This window comes from Petaurus breviceps, unplaced genomic scaffold, assembly GCF_028583685.1.
Source record: "Petaurus breviceps papuanus isolate PSGF00001 unplaced genomic scaffold, PetGlider_PUasm1.0 79, whole genome shotgun sequence".
NCBI classification, from domain to species: domain Eukaryota; kingdom Metazoa; phylum Chordata; class Mammalia; order Diprotodontia; family Petauridae; genus Petaurus; species Petaurus breviceps.
The window spans coordinates 6,056,250-6,069,974 of record NW_027186523.1 but is presented as its reverse complement, the minus strand read 5'-3'; the positions used below and the strand labels follow the sequence as shown (position 1 = coordinate 6,069,974).

The 13,725-nt window shown below is 36.8% G+C and overlaps 1 non-coding gene across 1 annotated transcript; it reads left to right on the top strand.

The window, feature by feature from the left end:
• The first annotated feature begins 13,275 nt into the window (after positions 1-13,275).
• LOC138175912 (U1 spliceosomal RNA) lies at positions 13,276-13,435 on the top strand. The gene has a single exon (XR_011172119.1). It is a non-coding gene; the product is annotated as a U1 spliceosomal RNA (small nuclear RNA).
• The last annotated feature ends 290 nt before the right edge of the window (positions 13,436-13,725 follow it).

Sequence of the window (13,725 nt, the reverse complement as noted above, 5' to 3'; positions counted from 1 at the left end):
CAGCTTTTCTAAAGGAAAGCAACTCAAAATAAGTTAACAATCTTGCTTTAATCAAACATATGTCATTTACCTAGTTCAGGGGAAAAAGATCAGCACCCTGAACTTCAGAGAATACAGAGGTTACAAGCAGACAAAAAATACAGAGAAACTGATCAGAAGACAGGGCTTCCAGCTATCTGACCATTACATCCATACCTAGTCAGTTACCAGAGAGGGAAGCACCAACATCTGGGTTTTCAAAGCTGGGGGGCTCAATGACTGCCCAGAGTCTCAACTGGCCAAATCACACAACTCTTCCCAAAGTGAGCCCCAACCTCACATCAGGGTATATATAGCCTTCTCCTGGATCAGAGAATGTCACAATCCTCTTGACCCACTGCCCAACCACAAAGTAAAAAGGTGTGGGCATCCCTGAAAAACAAGCCTCCCACCACAGACTCCATGTGACCACATTCAGACTATTAGGAGACAGAGTATATTTTTGAATCAGGGAACGTTCTCAGAGTCACTTAAGCCTATCAAAAGGTGGAGGGGCAGGGAAGATCTTCAGATTCTCATTCCCATAATAGAGGAAAACTCAGGAATATCAGTCAAATTTTGAAACTCCCAGTTCAAGGAAAAAATACTAAAAGCATCAAAATTAAAGCAATTTAAATATGATGGCACCACAATTAGAATTACACAAGACCTAGCAGCAGAGACATTAAAGGATGGCAGGTCTTGGGACACAACATATCAATGAGCAAAAGAACTGGGGCTCTGGCCAAGAATATCATACCCTGCAAAGTTAAGTATTATCCGGAATGAAAAAAAAAATGGATATTTGATAAACTCTCAGATTTTCAAGACTTTGTTAAAAAAAACACCCTGAACTTAACAGAAGATTTAACATGCAAAAACCAAGAGAAATATAAGGTACATAACAAAGACTGATTATAAGGGATCCACGAGGACTGATTATTTACTTTTTTATGTATGTAAAATGTGTGCCTAAGATTCCTATCAATAATTAGGTAGCTCACAAGAAAGATTGGGGCAAACCTGAGTATGATATGAATTTAATAAGTAAAACTATTTAGGAACAGTTTAAAAGAGTAATTATTTTATACAAATGAGGTTCAAGAAGAAGAATTGATACAGAGGAATTAGATGGGGTAGTTCTGATTACCTACTGTCATTGGGAATGGGTTTAAGAGGGAATAATACATATATATTTAGAAGAGTATAAAAGTCTTCTAAATTTAGAAGAAATAAAATGGTAGGGGCATAGGGACTGGGGAAAGGACAAGGGAGGTATCTTTAGAGGGGAGGGTGAGGGAATAGGTAAAATAGCAGTATAGAAGAGTGTTTAAATTTATGGGGATGGGAGGATAGGGGAGGGATCCTTGGAGGGGAGTAGGCAAGTCATATGAGGGCAAGGTAGTGGGTAGAAGTAAAGTAGAGGAGGCAGGAGGTATAGAAAACAAGATATATGCACATTCACAAAAACAAAGATCAGGAATAAAATGGGTTTGGGAAAGTATATGTCTATATGTGTATGTATATAGGTATATGTGTATGTATATATCTATAGCTATAGAGAAATATATATAAACTTTATTGTGGTCTTCTGAGGGTGGGGGAGGGGGAAAAAGAACAAAGTAAAAAAGTGCACAGCAGACAACAAAAGAAAACTTAAAGGAAGTAAAGAAAAGATGGACAATTCTCAACACAAGTATTATTTATCATATAGGCTTTCTTGAAATGAAAATTTATTGTTACATATTCTGAATCCTTCTTATGTTTTGCTATGCACACAACATGCTTTTTTCTTTCTAACTTTGTATTTAAGTTCCAATATTTAAGTTTACGATGTATTTTTGTTTCTTTTCTCTATTCTATATTTGTTTTCTGGCATTTGAGAATAAAATAAAATTTAAAAAAGAAAGTAATATGCTTCGATCTGCTCCATAACTCTTTCTCTAGATATGGATAGCATTTTCCATCATGTATCCTTTGGAATTGTCTTGAATCATTGTATTGCTGAGAAGAACTGTCTAGCATAACTGTTCATCATACTATGTTGCTATTACTGTGTACAATGTTCTCCTGGTTCTGCTTATTTCATTTTGAATCAGTTCATGTAAGTCTTTCCAGATTTTTCTGAAATCTTCCTGCTCATCATTTCTTATTGAACAATAGTATCCCATTCCATTTATATACCTCAACTTGTTCATCCATTCCCCAATTGATGGGCATCCCTTCAGTTTACAATTCTTTGCCACCACAAAAATAACTGATATAAATATTTTTATATCTGTGGGTCCTTTTCCATTTTTGATGATCTCTTCATGATACAGACCTAGTAGCAATATTGCTGGATCAAAGGGTACACAGAGTTTTATAGCCCTTTAGTCACCAAAGTTTTAATGAGACATAAAGCAAATATTGATTTTTGACCAGGCTGTCAATGTATTAACTTGGATAGGTTTGTCTCTAATTTTTCCTGTAGTTGAACTGAATCTGAATTAGGAATATATCATCTTTTCACAGTTATATAGGTGGTAACAGCCCCAAATTCTGAAGGTAAAATTTCTGGTTCTTAGATATGTGGGTTGGGGTTTCTGATTTATGAAATTCCTGAAAGGCTCATAGGATCAAAGATAGAGCAGGAAGGAAACTCCAAGTCCACCAAGTCCAACCCCTCCATTTTACAGATGACGAAACTGAAGCATAGTTAAGTGACTGGCCTAGGATCACACAGCTAACAAGTGTCTGAGGTGGGATTTGTACCGAGGTCTTCAGGAAACTAAATCCAGTTCCCTATCTGCTACACTATATAATACAATGGAGAAATCTTGAAAGTAAAGAGCAAAAAAGTTTGTGATGATAATGAGCAATGGCAAAAACTATTCTTAGAAAGTAAGCTCCTTGGAAAGAGCATTGCTAGGATTGATCTCCAAATAATTTCCACTGAGTCAACAGACAGAAATTATGAGAAGTCAAGGGAAATAAAATGCTAGAAAATGAAGAAAGTATGTAGATTAAAAAAATAATAATCTATAGCCTCTGGTTTAGCTCTTTTAATCCTCCTATTAATGAGGTCTCTGTAGTTTTTATAAGAACAATGATTATTTGAAGCAAACTTAAGTTCTCTGGTATCACTTTTTATTTTCATCTTTCATGTGCTTATCACATTCTGACTTTGAGTTAATCCATTGTAGTTAAGTTAGGCGGTTCCATGCTTCACTTCCTCTACTAGATTGCAAAGACTTGAATTACTAGGTCAATTTCCTCATTTGCAAAAGGGACAATGCTGCCTGTAGTAATTATTTCACAAGGTTGTTTTAAGGATTGGAAACCCCAGAGTACTATAACTATATAAGTCCCCAAAGTCTTAGTGCTGCTTTAAGCTATTACTATTTCAGCTACAAAGCTTAAAACTGTACTAAGAGAAGGGAAGGGAGGGATTCAAGAGTGCTCATTTTTCTCTTTGTCCCATATGGGTATATAGGAGGAAGGAATGGGGGATGACATTGAGGAGATTTGATGTTTTGGACTGGGGAAAAGAGGTAGCTCCCAAGGGATAATTTCTAGGCAAAGCACAAAAGTGGATCCTTTACTAAGAACAAGGAAAAGGTGGTAGTGAAAATGGCTGGAAAAGTCAGTCAAAAATTATTTACTAACTGCTTATTGTATGCCAGGCATTGTGCTAAGCCCTCCAAGGAAGGCAAAAATATGTTTTTTTCCCTCAAGGAGCTCACATTCTAGTGGGTTAGAAAAGATGTGAATAACTCTTATGTGTGTGTATGTATATATGTTTGTGTGTGTGTATCCCTATCTCCATCTCTTTCTCTCTTTCTATCTCCATATAGTGCAAATGGAGGATGATTTCTGAGAGAAGGAGCTAGTAGTAACTGAGGTGGAGGGCATGTTTGGGATGTAGAGGACCAGGAAAGACCTTTTGCAAAAGGTAGTTAGTATTTGAGGAGAGAGTTGAAGGTTGTCACGGAAGCCAGGAGGCAGTGGTGAGAAGGGAAAGCATTCTAGGCATGGGGGACAGCCCAAGAGAAGGCATGGAGCTTGGAGTTTGAGTGTTGTGTTCAGGGAAATAGCAAGAAGGGCACAGTGTTGTTGATTAGAATATATGAATTGTAGTAAAGTGTATGAAGAATGGAAAAATAGGAAGGGATGAGATTATGAAAGGCTTTAAAAAGACAAAGATGATGTTACGTTTGACCCCTGAGGTCATAGGAAGCCTGTATAGTTTATTGAGTAGGAGGGTGGCATGGTCAGACCTATATTTTAAAGAGATCACTGGCAGCTGAGAGGAGACTGGACTGGAGTGGAGAGAAATCTGAGACTGACTGGCACAAGAGCAGGATAGGAGAAAGCAGATGGTAGGGGTTAGATTTTGGGATATCTGGGGCTGGAGTTTGGAAAGGAGTGGTGATATGTGGTAGGACAAGGAGGTTAGAGGAAATTGGAAAATTGAGCCTGTTAATTATAATATCCAGATTTTGAAGCAAAGGTGAGAGATTAGGAAATCAGGGAAGGGTGGAGTGACTGGAAATCTAGATGAAAATAAAAAATAGATTTAGAAGAGAGTAGGACCAGAAAGATACAGAAGGAGAAAGAAGGGAATAATTGTATGCTGGATCTAAATGCAATAAGAACCTAGGTTAATTACCTTCTTTTCCATGAACGAGGTACAAGAGTTGGCCACAGGGTTCATCCCTGGTGTATAACTCTAGCTGTGTTCCTTTGTACCCTCTGCACCCCTTATTCACTTCCTTTTCAAAACACAGCAAGATTCCTCCGTAATGGAGTTCTTCTGGTCTCTCTGTGTCAATCCTGAGAAGGGCACAGAGAGTGGAGCCAATAAATAAGAGTTCATGGTCTATGGTGAGAATTGGTTGGCAAAATGGTAAATTAGGCAGGGCTAAACTGAGACTCCACCTTAGAAATGGACAGTCATGATTAGCAAATCACTTGTATTTTCCATGCTCCTTTCATGTATAGACCCTGTTAAAATATTTGTCTATATTTTAAAACCTTTTAGTTATTAAATGCTACAAAAATGTGTGGCATTTTTTGTAAATGAATATGTAAAAGATAAAGATCTTGTGTACAAAGAGGATAAGGAATTCTTATCTTGGGGAGATTGAGAGTGCTTAATATTTCTTGTTTATTTCTCATAAAAGGATTGAGTAATTCAAAGCTAAGGGTTTAGTCCTTTTAGCGATCTCTGTCACACCCTTTGTTCCTCTGATGGATCCTTAGAGCATGAGTTACACTAAAAACAAAACCTGATGAATGAAGAATTTCTTGTTCATCTGGTTTATCTTGGGTAATGAGATGGCATGGAATAATTTTAATTTCTAAGGTTAATGGCAATAGCACAGAAAATCCAGCTGGGGAAAAAATTTTGTTCCAGTGTTTCAATCTATGTGATTTTTCTCTTCTGATTAAATGAAAATACAATAGTATAACTCTAGAACTTGCTGGGGACAGAGGACTGATAAATTTCCTAAAGGAAGGTCATTCTCTATTAATTCTTCATACATCTCAAAGAACAGAGATTGTAACCTCCAAAAGTGGACAAATTACACACCCTTCACTTGAAAGATGGCAGGAAAAAATGTAGGGTAGAAAATAGGGGTGGGAGCATGAGAATTTTCATAAACTTGAAGAAGAGATGAAATTTGATGATCTTCTTCTAAAAAGATTTCCAAGAAAACAACTACTAATAAGTAAAACAAAGTTTAATTTTTTTTCATTGAGATGTGTGCTATTATTCATTTTCTCTCTTTCCTTCCCCACTTTTTCCACCTCTGTTCCTGTTGTTTGCCATTCCCCCCTTTCAAAGATAAACTGACTCCAGTGATATTTAGTGTCAAAAATTAAGGAAGATAAAAATTTCAATTTCTAAAGCTATACAGAAAAGTTGTTCACTGACATGATTGACATCCGGTGGTTAGATCAGGTCCGGGAAAATATTGTTACCAAAGCACATGATTAAATTTTAATACTTTGACATCAAATCTTCATTGTATGGAGAGACATGATAACTGAGGGTTTAGGGGATAAAGCATAGAATTTTTTTCAACCTCATCTTTTATATAGCTTGAGTCCAAGTAAATAAGTAGTAAACTGAAAGTTGTGGATACAACATGTATAGTCATATTTTAAACAAATGTTTGTTGGTTTGATGAATACCTCAGCTCTCTGCTTCATTTGTGTAGGTAAAAATGTTGGTGACAGAACAAACTAGAACCAAAACCAAAACCAAATCCAGTACTAAAGTCTTTGCCATAAATTTACAATCAATGAGGGTTTGTTGAGTTTGCCAGGAAGTCCCACCTGTCCCAGAAGAAACAAAAGGACAAACCTTATACTGCTCTTCAGTTGTGTCTGAAGCTTTATGACCCCATTTGGGGTTTTCTTGGTAAAGGGAATGGAATCATTTGCCATTCTCTTCTCTAGCTCATTTTACAGGTGAGGAAACTGAGGCAAACAGAGTTAAGTGACTTGTCCAGGGTCACATAGCTTGTGTCTGAGGTCAAATTTTTCGGGCCTAGCTGCAGTTTAGGCAGGAGGTGAACTGGGTATGGGGGACTTTTGGATTGGAAAGGACTGAAACTGGTGGTTTTCAGGGTAGGAACAGGGAATGTTGCATCCTGTGGTAAGATAAGCCTGGGCTAGTAACAGGAAAGGGTCTTCTTCAGGTTAGCTATCTTTAATAAATAGGACTATCCTTATTGTTTTAGCAGTAAGGAAGGACAGTTAGGGTGGGGATTACAATACAAACAGGGTCAGGGTCAAGATAGAGGAAATGCAGACAAAATGGAGTTGGTTTAGCTTTCTCTGCTACCCTCACTTGGTACTTAAAGCTCCTTATAATCTGGCTCCAAACTATCTTTCCAATGTTTTTATTGCAGCCCTCCTTCTGGGTTACTCCCATAATTTGTATTTGTACTTGTAGGCTGGGTGGCTTTAGGTGGCTGCTGTCTTGAAGTTGTAGGGGTGCCTTATGAATGACCACTACTATTATTGTAGCTCATGAGCCCCCACCAGTGTGCTATACAATTAATAGTCAAAAGTAGATAAAATTAGCTCTTAGCAAAGGCATTTACAAAGCATTTGCTATATATATATACTCATTTGCTTAGGATCTCCCCCAAAATAGGAGCATTAGGGATTCCTTTAGAAATGATACTTCTCATACAATGTGGGGATCAGGTATAGGATAACTGTTATTTCCTTCATTACAAAAAAAACCCACATAAGGTATAAGGGATGCAAAAACATACATGAATAAATACAGAAAATATAAAACACTCCAAAGACCTCTTGTATTTATTATACTCCTCCAGAAGGTAAAGATCCTTTGTGGGACTGCTGAACAAATATTTTCACATTCACCTCAGACCTGTCTGTCTAAGCAATTCACAAAGTCCACATGACTGGGTTGGCACCTGACTGAGGAACTCTTAAAACTTCCTTTTTTTTCTTCTGTTAGTGTTTAACATTGACAATTTCTCTATCATTAAATAAAAATATTAGAGCCTTCTAAAAGTGGAATGTGCCACCTCAGGAGGGAGTGAGGTTCTATCACAGGAGGTTTTCAAGCAGAGACTTGAATGGCTACCTGCTCATTACGGGGGGAAGGAGCAGGTCATATTACTCAAGTACAAGCAATTCTGCTGAGGTAAAAGCTGGAGTATATATATCTGTATTCCTCTTCTAACTTCAGATTCCATTTCAATGACTAAGCATCCTTTTTTAAAAGGCTCATGGATGCTCCTTAATTTTTTTTACAACACTATCACTTCCCAATGACTCTTCCATCTAATAGATCCTTCCCTTGTATACATAAGTACAGTCAAGCAAAGGAAAAAAAAAATGAACACATTCACTACCCCAAAAAAGGTTTGCCTCATTCCACACCAAGTGTCCATGACCTCTCTGCCAAAAGCTAGAAGGAATGAATAAACATTTCCTAAGAAATTCTTGGTAACTCTAAGGAAATTACATTCCATTATCTACTTTTTCTCTCCTCATTTCTTTGCTCTTTACCTGATTTTTCTCTCCCATACACCACCCAGTAGCAATACCAGCTTGCATGAAAAGAACACAGCAGTGGGAGACATGCTTGCCTAAGTGAGACTGTGTCCTTCATTAGCATCTCTTGCTTTTCTATTTATTTTTATGAACACAAGTCAGCAACTAACCATAGTGAGGAAAGGACATTCTTGGCTTGGCAATTACCTTGTGAGTTTTAAGTTCTCATGCATTCCCAGTTACCAATGGAATGAAGCAATGCTACGTGCTTGCTCTTTGTCTTTTAAGCATAATGTTTTCAGCAATGTTATTAGATGCCTTTGACGAGGACAAAAACAGCATCAAGGTCAGCTACGACACTGATTATAAATTATTTAACTTGAAAAAGCTACAAGCCTAAACTAAAGTGGAGAGTTGGTGCACATTTTTTGTTTGCAGATGACTGAGCACTCAATGTAGCCTCTGAGGTCAAGATGCAACAAAGCATGGATTGATTCTCTGCTGCTTGTGCTAATTTTGGTCTAACAATCAACGCCAAGAAAACACAGCCATCACCACACCATTTATCTGTGTAACCATTAGTTACAGCAAATGGAGAAATTTTGCATACTATGAATGAATTCACTTACCCTGGAAGTATATACTTTCCAGGGATGTCCACATATATGATGAAATTGATACATGCATTGCCAGAGCTAGCTCAGTGTTTGGGAGGCTCTGAAGGAAAGTGTGGGAAAGAAGAGGTATTATGCTGCCTACCAAACTGAAGCGGTGCTGACCTCGTTGTATGTCTATGAAACCTGGACAGTACACCAGTGCCATGCCAGGAAACTGAATCACTTCCATTTGAATTGTCTTGGGAAGATTCTGAAGATCACCTGGCAAGACAAGGCACTGGACATTGTGGTCCTTTCTTGAACTGAACTGACAAGCATTCAAACTATACTACAGAGATCACAACTCTGATGGGCTGGCCACATAGCCTGAATGCCAAACATATGTTTGCCTGAAAGACTCTTTTATGGAGGACTCACACAAGGCGAGGACTCACACAAGGCAAGCGCTCACATGGAGGTCAGAGGAAGCAATATAAGGACTCTATAAAGGTCTCTCTGAAGAACCTTGGAATCGATTTGTGGCATAGGAGACACTGGCAGAAGACTGTCCAGGATGGTATGTCTGTATCAAAAAGGTGCTGTACTCTATGAGCAAAGCAGAATTGAAATAGTTTAAAGAACACATGAGATGCACAAATTTAGAGACATCTTCACTCCAAATATTCATGTGGACTATTTGTGTCTGACCTGTGGTAGAGCATTCTAAGCTCATATTGGTCTGATCAGACACAGTTGGACACACTGTACCTTGACTCCAACATAGTGATGTCATTTTGGTCTTCTTCATGAGCAAAGGACAGCAACCACCCTACATTACTCAGAGAAATAACAATATGGATATATTTTTATTTAGATAAATAATGGAATAAAGTTTTATATCTTAGTACAATATATGCTAGATGGTAGAATTCTTTGTTGTTTATAGATCTTACTAATTTCCATGTCACATTACCAACATATGGATATATTATTGGAGGAACCAAAGAGTATAAATCTTGATATTTTTATTCTAAATGAGACAAAAGAAGGAAATTGCAGTTAAATGGAAGAATGACCTACAGGTTCTCTTTGGAAGATAAAATTTTAAAAGTTAAGAAAGTTGATTTAATCATATGTACAAAAGCAACAAGAAACATAATTTCATGAGACATTTGGTCATTTCATATTGCAGTGGTTATTATAAGTATTTGCCAAAAGACCACCATGAAAATAATTATAATTTATTTACCAACATTTGTTGTGGAGGATGATGAAGGAGAGAATCTATAAGGAATTCAATAAGGTACTCCAGATTAAATCAATGATGTTTTAATGAAATTTAATGAAATGTTGATACTTAACAATTTCAGCGTAAAGGTGGGAACAGTAAAAAATATGTTGAAGAATATAGTACTTCAAGGTTTGCAAAGAGCTTTGTAAATAGCATCTCATTTTATCCTCAACAACTACCTTGGGAGGTAGGTGCCATTATTATCTCCATTTTATAGATGAGAAAACTGAGGCAGGAAGAAATTAAATGACTAGGGACAGCTAGGTGGCACAGTGAATAGAGCACTGGCCCTGGAGTCAGGAGGACCTGAGTTCAAATACGGCTTCAGATACTTAACAAAAAAACTAGCTGTGTGACCTTAGTCAAGTCACTTAACCCCAAATGCCCTACCTTCCCCCCTCCAAAAAAAAAAGTTAAATGACAGTTAGTAAGTGTCCGAGGCAAGATTTGAACTTAGGTCTTCCTGACTCCAGGTTCAGCATACTATCCACTGTAGCACCTTGGCTTACCATAAAATATGGTAGAAGAGAATAAGGAATAAGACTTAACAAACACTTGTAGATAACACAGAAGCCTCATGCATATGTATCACAAATACCCTCTTCAAGAAAAGAATCTGAAGAAGCTGACTGTGCTGAGCACTGAAGAATATCACCAAAATATTGAAAGATTATAATTTAACTGACAGGAAATTACTTGTTACCAACGTGAGAGTCATTCCTAAATCAACTGTCAGTGTATACTCAGACCACAGACTTAGATTAAAGATAAAAAAGTGCAAAACTTAAAAATGAGAAAAAGATATGGCATGGAATGAAAACATTATTCTCATCTATAGATGATGAAAAATTGGATATGCACAGAGGAAAGGGCATAGACATGGACAATAATAATTTCAAACAGAAGTCATCTGTTTAATAGATGTTTCATAAAATCAAGAAAAGGAGACATAAGAACCTAAAAAGTGCTCTAGCCTGCCATCACTTGCCATCAGAGAGATAGGGTGGCCAAATGCAACCCAGATTTAGAATATGAACTTGCTCTTAAAATATTACAGAGAATGATGGTGGAAGATTATGAGTATTATTGCCTCTCTCCACCACTGAGAAAAACAATGGAGGGCAAAGTCAATTTAAAGAAAATTGGATCAGAGATCTAACTAAGTCAAGAAATCCTAAGGGCACTTAAGGATGAAATTGGAAGGACAACAAGCAGAAGAAAATAGAAAAAAATATCTGCAAAGATTTTCATAATACACATGATTAGAGAAAGGAGAGAGGGAAAGGGGGGGGAGAGAGAGAGAGAGACAGAGACAGAGAGAGAGACAGAGACAGAGAGACAGAGAGAGACAGAGACAGAAACAGAGAGACAGAGAGAAAGGAGAGGAGGAGGAGGAGTAGCAATATTATTAAAGAAAGTAAAGTCTGTAATAGCAGCTGGATTAGACTAAATGTGTGTGACATACACTCTACATGGTTTCCTTATCCATTCAGGAAGAAAGCTGTTACTGGATAACCTAGCCAAAAGTTTGATTTAGTTTTGAGTTAGTCATCGGCTAATGTGTTATTTGAGTTGTCAGGGTCTCTTTTAGTCTCACAAGCACATTCACTTAGTATAGACACTTTTGAATATAGCCTGAAGTATTTCCACTGGCCACCAGAGGGTATTCAAGTCTGAAAATACCTGGGCTGCTCCCCCAAACTTAGTAAAATAAATCCAAACTTGATGGGGAAGTGACTTTATCATTTTCTTCTTTTAATTACTCCTGGCTGGCCAAGTTTAATCTAGTCCAAGAGATGAAATAAAATATTAAAATTTAAACTATACAATTTATATCTTGGTTCATACCCTGACTCCTCTGGGTATATTTCATGTTCTCAGGTTGCTTCCTTCAGCACTCATAGCAAACAGTAAGCTACCACAAAGTTTTGGTATTAAACTCTCCATGACATGAGATTTTGTTGAGGCAGGAAATTCCATTTGGGTCGATCCCTCCCAGCAAACTTCTGGGAAAATATGCAGAAGTTACATAGGCTAGTCAGGCAAGAATGAATTGTAATCTGTATTATTGGAGGGAATATTCACTTCAGTGAGATTATAGATCTATTTGAGTATATACACAGGAGCATTTCCTAACAGATGGAGTTCTGTTACCAAAAAACTTGTAAGGTGAATACATAAATTTATCTTCCCCTCCTCCACTTCATAGTATTTTATTTTTTCCATGTAAAATATCATGTAAAGATAGTTTTCAATATTTATACATCCATTTTTATAAGATTTTGAGTTCCAAATTTTTCCCCCTCCCTCTCTTCCCCTTTCCTCAAGACAGCAAACAATCTGATATAGGTTATACGTGTATAATCTTGTTAAACATATTTACACATTAGTCATGTTGTGAAAGAAGAATCAGAACTAAAGGGAAAAACCAAGAGAAAGAAAAAAACTTAAAAAAAAAGTGAAAACAGTATGCTTCAATCTGCAATCAGACTCTATAGTTCTTTTTCTGGATGTGGATAGCATTTTCCATCACAAGTCTTTTGGAATTGTCTTGGATTACTGTATTTCTGAGGAGAGCTAAGTTTATCATAGTTGATCATCTCACAATGTTTCTGTTACTGTGTTTCTGTTACTGTGTACAATGTTCTTGTTCTGCTCACTTCACTCAACAGGTTTTGTGTATGTGTGTTTTGCTTTTTTACAAATCCTCTACACGTTTTTCTGAAATCTGTCCACTCATCATTTCTTATAGTACAATAGTATTCCATTCCATTCATATATGACATGTTCAGTCATTCCCCAATTGACAGGCATCCCCTCAATATCCAATTTTTTGCCAATCACAAAAAGAGCTGCTATAAATATTTTTGCACATGTGGGTCTTTTCCCCTTTTTATGATTTCTTTGGGATATAGACCTAGTAGTGGTATTGCTAGATCAAAGAAGATGCACAGTTTTATAGCCCTTTGGACATAGTTCCAGATTGCTCTCCAAAATGGTTGGATCAGTTCACAACTCTACCAATAGTGCATTAGTGTTCCAATTTTCCCATATCTTCTTCAACATTTTTCATTTTCCTTTTCTGTCATATTAGCCAATCTGAGGTGGTACCTCAGAGTTGTTTTAATTTGCATTTCTCTAATCAATGGTGATTTAGAGCATTTTTATATGACCATAGATAGTTTAATTTCTTCATCTGAAGACTGTTCATATTTTTTTTAACAGTTTATCAATTGGGGAATGACTTTTAGGTTATAAATTTGACTCAGTTCTCTATATATTTTAGAAACAAGGCCTTTGTCAGAAATACTGGCTGTAAATATTTATCTTTTCCCTTAAATTACAATGCTTACCTGGCAGTGGTGATCACAAAGATGGTTTCTTCAGGACAGGACTCACTCAGTGCACTTAGTTCTAATGGATCACCTCCTGAGATTTCCACAAATGTGGGGAACTCAACTGAATAATTTGTGGTAGTTGGGGACTGTGTTTGTGCTCTCCCCTGGGAAAAAAATCTAAATAGTTTTTAGGCCTTACTAAAACATGTTGATATTTTCAATAACAGTAAGAATATTTATATTTCTAAAAGAATATTTATGCCATGTCTTCCTGTGCCTTAGAGCAACAAAAATAGAGAATTAGAAAAGATATATATATATATATATATATATATATATATATATAATTTTTGTTCCCTGTGATAGCAGTGCCACTAGATTCCATCTTTTAAAAAAAAGTCATGTAGAGGACAACACAATTATGTTTTATTGTACCTCGTCAGGCACATGTTGGCCT